Source organism: Antennarius striatus, chromosome 18, assembly GCF_040054535.1.
Source record: "Antennarius striatus isolate MH-2024 chromosome 18, ASM4005453v1, whole genome shotgun sequence".
NCBI lineage: Eukaryota > Metazoa > Chordata > Actinopteri > Lophiiformes > Antennariidae > Antennarius > Antennarius striatus.
The window spans coordinates 2,802,501-2,809,438 of NC_090793.1; the positions used below are offsets into that span (position 1 = coordinate 2,802,501).

Here is a 6,938-nt window from a genome sequence, read left to right on the forward strand (position 1 = left end):
GCTAAAACTTCTTCTTGCGTTAGCATAAATTAGCAGGTTGCTAAATGTTTAAAGCATTTATTTGACTTTTAATCTTTTAGTTTTTCCTCCTTTAGCTCCCACTTTATTCTAACTCGACATTAAATCATTATTTTAAGGTTTTTAGCTCATCTTTACCTTTTAACTTTACACCTATTAACATCAACTTTTAATGGTGTAATTTTTTAAGGGAGTCTTTAAGCTCTGCCAGTTATCTAACCAACAGGTTAATTATTGATCATTATCAAGCTGATCATATCAACAATCCGCCGACTGCGATAGAAAGATGTTGGGATGGATGTAAAAATGATAAAACAGTGAAATGAATCCTGTGTGGGGTTTTTTTTTTTTTTGCCTCAGCTGATCTTTGCCATCTCGCCCGTATCACGCTCAGGTCCTGCCAGAACTCCGGGTCCTATTCCATCACAGCCAAGAAAGATTTCACTCATCATTGTCTGGCAGACGGCAGCCAATGAAAAATTCAACACCTCTGCAGGCATAAGAAGTCAACTTGTCTTTACGGATATGTCCACACAAGACGGATACCTCCCCTACCTCCGAGTTAACAAACAAGGCTCTATCGTGGGGGGGCCCCCCATGCTGTTTGGCTCCTCCTTGCTTGCTTCTGCAGAATAGCAATTAACCAGATGGACACCCTGAAAGCTCCCATTAAAGCGAGGCACTCAGGAGGCAGAAGAAAACTCCACTGTCCAACCGCAGCCACCGCGGTGACCTCAAACCCAATTCTTCCCGGCGTCTACCGGAGTGTCGCTGTAATAACGCCGCCAGACTCCTGCAGGGCGGGCGCCGCGCTCAGCAGAGATCTTATCGTTTTATTCCTGTAACTCTAATATATTCATGCAATTTGAATACACAGAGGCTCTGCAGTCACATAGTTTGTCCCTAAATTGCAGTCTAAGATCGAAGTGTCTGTTTAATGGACATTCACGACTAGAACACATGATGAAATTTCAAAGCAAGCTTTAAAATTGTGAAACGACAAAATATGTCGAGGCTCAAAAAAGGAACTTGTAATCCTTCAGACCATCCAATCCAACAGTTCCACCATAAATTCAACTTTTACAGCGACAGTAATGTCAGATTTTGCTGAGGCGGTCTGATAGATGATAGTTCAGTTGATCTACGACTACTTTTCCAGTCTTTTAAGTTAATCTTTCAAATTTTTTCAAACTCATTGAGCTTGTGGTGACAGATTTCAAGTGTTTTCACCTACTGTATGGCTTTTTCTTTCAAATGCTTACTTGTTAGCTTATATTTCCTTCATTTATTCAACCTTTATTGTCGTCTTTTGGTAAACTCACAACTGCTTACCCATTAGCCTATGTTAGCATTTTGCTACCTAATATTGACACCTTTCATTAATATTAATAACATTAATATTAATATTAATTAATATTTTCATTAATATTTATCCTTGTCTTTGGCTGATTTATTCAATTATTTATGCTTGACTTTTCATTGAATCTTCAAATGATTCCAAATTTATTTATTTTAACTTTAAACCATATATTTTCCAACTAACTTAACCTCACTTTTTAGTTGACACACAAATATTCTCCAGTTCTCTTAAATTTGTTTGTAACTTAAGATTCCCAAAATTTTTTTTATCAAACTTTTATATTAAATTCTGGTCGTTAGCTTGTAGCTACACATTTGTGTGTGTATTTTTTTATTTTTTTTAGGAAATTACTTTTATATATTATTTTATTTTGTAGCAATAAATATATATTAAAAAAACAATCACATGCACCATGACGTCATTATTTTAAAAAAACAAACAAAAACATTTTACTCAAAAATGGAATTTTATTTTCCTATGTTTGTATTGCTTCTATCAGTCCACGTGGTGTTTTCACGAGAGATTCAAATAATTTAAAACAGCAACTTTCCAGTTTTGGGCTGAACGGATCTTTTTACACATCTCCGTGGACAAACGGGGGTCTCTAGTGGGCTGTAAATACCCGATGCACAACACGTGGGTATTTTTGTTGCCTACTAGTACATTAAAAGGAATTTATCGGAGGGTTTTCAGCTCTAATCCCCTTCACAGAACAGATCCCCATCATCTGTTCCACTCATGTAAAAACGACAACATCCCCACACTTCAGCAGAAATCAACCAAACAGTCTGTTTTTTTTTTTCTCCTCTAAACACGTCAAACGTCATCCTAAATCTGACGTTATTCTTTATTCCCATCCGGAGCGCATCCCGCATCCAAACGCAACCTACCGTTTTTGCGTGTGCGTGGACTTGATCTTGTACACTCACTTGCTCGGGAAGGACTTGGAAACCTCTCCCCCCCCCCCTCCACACACACCCCTCCAAAAAAAATAAAAAAAAATTAAAAAAAACGAATCCCACTTTAAATCACTGCAGACGGATGAACCGGAGCATCGTCCCTCCCCCCTCCCCGGTCGCTCCTACCGGTTCACGGTCCCCGCGCACCGGAGGAAATGTGCGGCATCTGGAGGTCGGTGCTGATGCTGGCGGACGGACCTCCCTCCTCTGATATTGTTATTCCTGTCTGTGTTCCTCCAACCCACTCCTCATTATCCCAGCCTGAACTCCCTCCACCCCCCACCCGCCTCCTCTCTCTCTCTTTGTATGAGGGAGGCGCGCAAAAGAGAGAGAAAGAGATGGGGGGGCGGAGGAGTAGTCTTTATTTATTTAGTTATTTATTTATTTTTCCTTTCACAAATCTAAATTATCATCTCCATCCAGATTTCAACCCCCCCCCCCCCCCCAAAAAAGGAGCCAAGCTTCATTTTATTGTGAAACATCCAGGGCAGCGGAAGTGTTTCAGCACCGCGGACAGCGTCCTTGTCTTTTATTCTGAAAGGTCAGGGCCGTCAGATTGGAGCGCGTCCAGAATCGGTACCGGCACGACTCGGAATGGAATGGAAAGAGTAGAAGAACACACATTATTGAGCCAAAGGGCGAGTGGATCCGAGTGGATCCGAGCCGAACCGAGCCGAACCGAAGTGTGTGAAGCAGGCAGCTCATTACCAGAGTCCTGGTTGAGGAGATTAATTTCAGTTTATGCTCCATTTTTACAGCTCTTCTAGGTTTCTGCTGCTGATTGTCCTGCATAAATATGGAAATGAGCCCCAGCCTAATAATATATTCAACAAAGCATTTCCACGTTGCCTCAAGCGGTGCTTTCAGTTTATCCTTGTTTTTTTTTTAATTCTTTTTTTTTTTTTTTAACTCCAACACTTTCCACTGTTTAACCATCAGTTTTTATTAGCGGTTGAGGGATGTTTGCTGGATGTTTCTTCCTTTTCTCTGGGACTTTCTAGCCTTGTATTAAAGCTAATGCTTTCCATTGTTTACCGCTAGATCGCTAAACACAACAATTTATCCATAATGCTAATCTTATTTTTAAATACATTTTTGTGCAAATGGTTTAAATAGCTGTAAGTAAGCTAATGAATACCCCCCCTCCCAAAAAACCCCCCCAACCCCAGTCACATATAAATAACCCGCTAACAACAAGCTACATATAAAACTGGCTGACAGATATTTAAAAGTCAAAGTTTTATTGTCAGGTGTACCAGATAGACAGATAGATACTTTATTATATTTATTATATTACTTTATTTATTATTATTATATTATGTAGATATGTGTCACATACAGCACAGGTGAGATTACAGCGCTCTCTGGCCCACGATAAACAGGCAGTACAACGGGCAGTACAACACAGTACAACGGGCAGTACAACACAGTACAACGGGCAGTACAACACAGTACAACGGGCAGTACAACACAGCACAACAGGCAGTACAACACAGTACAACAGGCAGTACAACACAGTACAACGGGCAGTACAACACAGTACAATGGGCAGTACAACACAGTAAACAAGCAGTACAACACAGTACAACAAGCAGTACAACACAGTACAATGGGCAGTACAACACAGTACAACAAGCAGTACAACACAGTACAACAAGCAGTACAACACAGTACAACGGGCAGTACAACACAGTACAACGGGCAGTACAACACAGTACAACAAGCAGTACAACACAGTACAAAGGGCAGTACAACACAGTACAACAAGCAGTACAACACAGTACAAAGGGCAGTACAACACAGTACAACGGGCAGTACAACACAGTACAACAAGCAGTACAACACAGTACAAAGGGCAGTACAAAACAGGCAGTACAACCAGGTAGCACAACACAGGTAGTACAACAGAGGTTGTACAACACAGGTAGTACAACACAGGTAGTACAACACAGGTAGTACAACACAGGTAGTACAACACAGGTAGTACAACACAGGTAGTACAACACAGGTAGTACAACACAGGTAGTACAACACAGGTAGTACATCAGACAGTACAGCACAAAGTATGAGACGAAACAAAAAGGGATGGTAAACAGATAGATAGATAGATAGATAGATAGATAGATAGATAGATAGATAGATAGATAGATAGATAGATAGATAGATAGATAGATAGATAGATAGATAGATAGATAGATAGATAGATAGATAGATAGATAGATAGATAGATAGATAGATAGATAGATAGATAGATAGATAGATAGATAGATAGATAGATAGATAAAAGTAAATACGTAGAAATATAGGTAAGTAGTTAGCTAATATTTAGCTGCAAGCTACCTAGAATGAAAACGTATTGATAAATGATCCTGGTTGTAATCGTGCTAACCTGTAAACTCTGGGCCGCGTTGTCTTGACAGCAATGCTAGACTGACATGGCTGACATACAAGCTAATGTAAGCTAAAGGCTAAACAGATAAAGGGTTAAATAAAAAAAAAACCTGAAGTCCAGGTTCACGCAGTGAAATGAAATGAAGTTAAGGCTAGCAATCATGCAAAAATTGAAACGTCTACATGCTACGTGTAGGCTAATAGAAAAACAGTAGGACTAGTTAGCTACAACGCTAAATGTCATAGAGCAATAGGAATCAGCTTGGGGTCGTACACACAACACACACTCTGTAATCCCTGTTTCCTTGTATTTGTAGTCTGTTGTGTCATCTCTCCGCGTTCCCATGGGAACCGGTGAAAATACCAATCGTTGAAGAAAAAGTTTGATTAAAATCAAACTGACCCAGTTTCACGACGCTCGATTGATTCGTGATGCGCAGCTGCGCGCAAAAAGGTTCCCATGCTCGAGCGGGTCCATTAGTTTGTGTCTAATTACACGTCTTTGTGTTGCTGACAGCGTCACGGTGTGTGTGTGTGTGTGTGTGTGTGTGTGTGTGTGTGTGTGTGTGTGAGCTCAGATGTTAATGATCTCCTCCTTCCCCCTCTGGGCCAACATGAGCCCACATCAGGATAATTAACATGGCGCTCAAACGTCTATAAGAGCAGCGTTCTGCGATCACTCCTCTCATCCCGACGCTCCGAAACACTTCCTTTTTTTTATTTATTTTTTTTAACGGCTATTTGTGCGGATTCATGGCCCCATCCCGTTTGTAAAGCGCTCGATAAACGTTGCTAACAAGTTGCGTTTCGCGCAATAAAAACAGAAGTGCCTTATTAACAGCCGTAGAGCTTTACGCTACAGATCTGTGATGTCTGACTCCACTTGACATGGATCCATTAGCGCTTCTCTTTAGCCGCGGTTCTCAGGGCTTTGGGGTGTTTGAGTTTAAACCTCCATTCCTTTTGTAGCTGCTCCCATAAGGCCGCGGTGTAATTAGGACCCACCCCCCCCCATCCTCAACCAGCCTTGTAAACACCTCTATATCAAAGCGGGAACACACTGGGTGCAGGCCGGATATGGATTTCTCCTTTGTTGCTGTAGGCAAACCAGGAATAGTTTGCCTTGGGAAGACAATTCTAGAGTCGCCCGAAACGTAACGCCAATGAGTCATCCGGCTCTTTTTCTTCACACAACTGAGAGACTATTTTGAAAATGGCATGCAAAAAAAAAAAAAAAAAAGATAAAAATTTGACAAGTTGATTCGCAGACAGATGGAGACGGAGTGAAATTGCCGACAGGGCAGTACAATTTGCATATTTTTACGGAGCTATATAAAGGTTTTGGTTTTTTTTGTGTGTTCGCACTGTGGGTTCAAGGCAGAATCAATAACGTGCACAGACAGACAGATGCTGGGGAGATAATGTCCACACACACACACACACACACAAACACATGCACGCCGTGTAATGTGATAATCTCCTAGTGAAAAGCATGCAGGACACCAAAGCTTTACAAATGGACGCCAAAACAACAGCTGTAAAGTGACATGCAGACAATTGTTCCACTAATCAGTGCACGGATTGAGCCGGATGGAGGCTAAGAGTCTCTTATATTAGAGACCCTGCCTCCACACACACACACACACACACACACACACACACACACACACACACACACACACACACACACACACACACACACACACACTGCGGATGTCCATCATCCCTCGCCGTGGCGCTGGCACCTTGACAGATGTCAGTGATTTTGACATGCCAGATCACAGAATAAAGGGATTACACTCGTCTGCTGGGATGTTCCCTGCTGATATTCCGTCGGGGTCAGTGTCGGGATTACCTTATATAGAGAAATGTGTCTTGGTTATGGAAAAAAAAAAAAGCTTGTCGGATGAAACGTTGGATTTAAGTAGGTCGCGTTGAAGTTCTGCTGATGCTTTTGTCAGTTTTCACGTCGTGCAAAATGCATCCATCCATCCGTTCGCCCATCGGCTTCATGTTTGACCATCGGGCCTAGATTAGCAGATGGATTATATGTTGTTACACAAGCAAAAAGAGGACTTTAAATGAACCTACATCATGAACTTCAGATCATTCCAGCTGGGGTTGATGGTCCAACACAACTCATTTATGCACAGCGAGTAACCGAGTGTTTTATTCACCTGCAGATTAAAGGACTGGATCAAACATACTAG

General features: G+C 41.4%; 1 protein-coding gene across 3 annotated transcripts in view; it reads right to left on the reverse strand.

Annotated features, from left to right (window-relative positions):
* Nucleotides 1-2,540, reverse strand: part of LOC137612501 (leucine-rich repeat-containing protein 24-like) — a 15,719-nt gene extending 13,179 nt beyond the window's left edge. The window contains exon 1 of one of the 3 annotated variants that reach the window (XM_068341045.1): nucleotides 2,464-2,540. The gene's annotated coding sequence lies outside the window, so the exon portion shown is untranslated. Of the gene's footprint in view, nucleotides 1-2,268; nucleotides 2,378-2,463 lie in introns of those variants that run through there. The other 2 variants (XM_068341043.1, XM_068341046.1) reach the window with 2 other exon arrangements.
* Nucleotides 2,541-6,938: the final 4,398 nt, after the last annotated feature.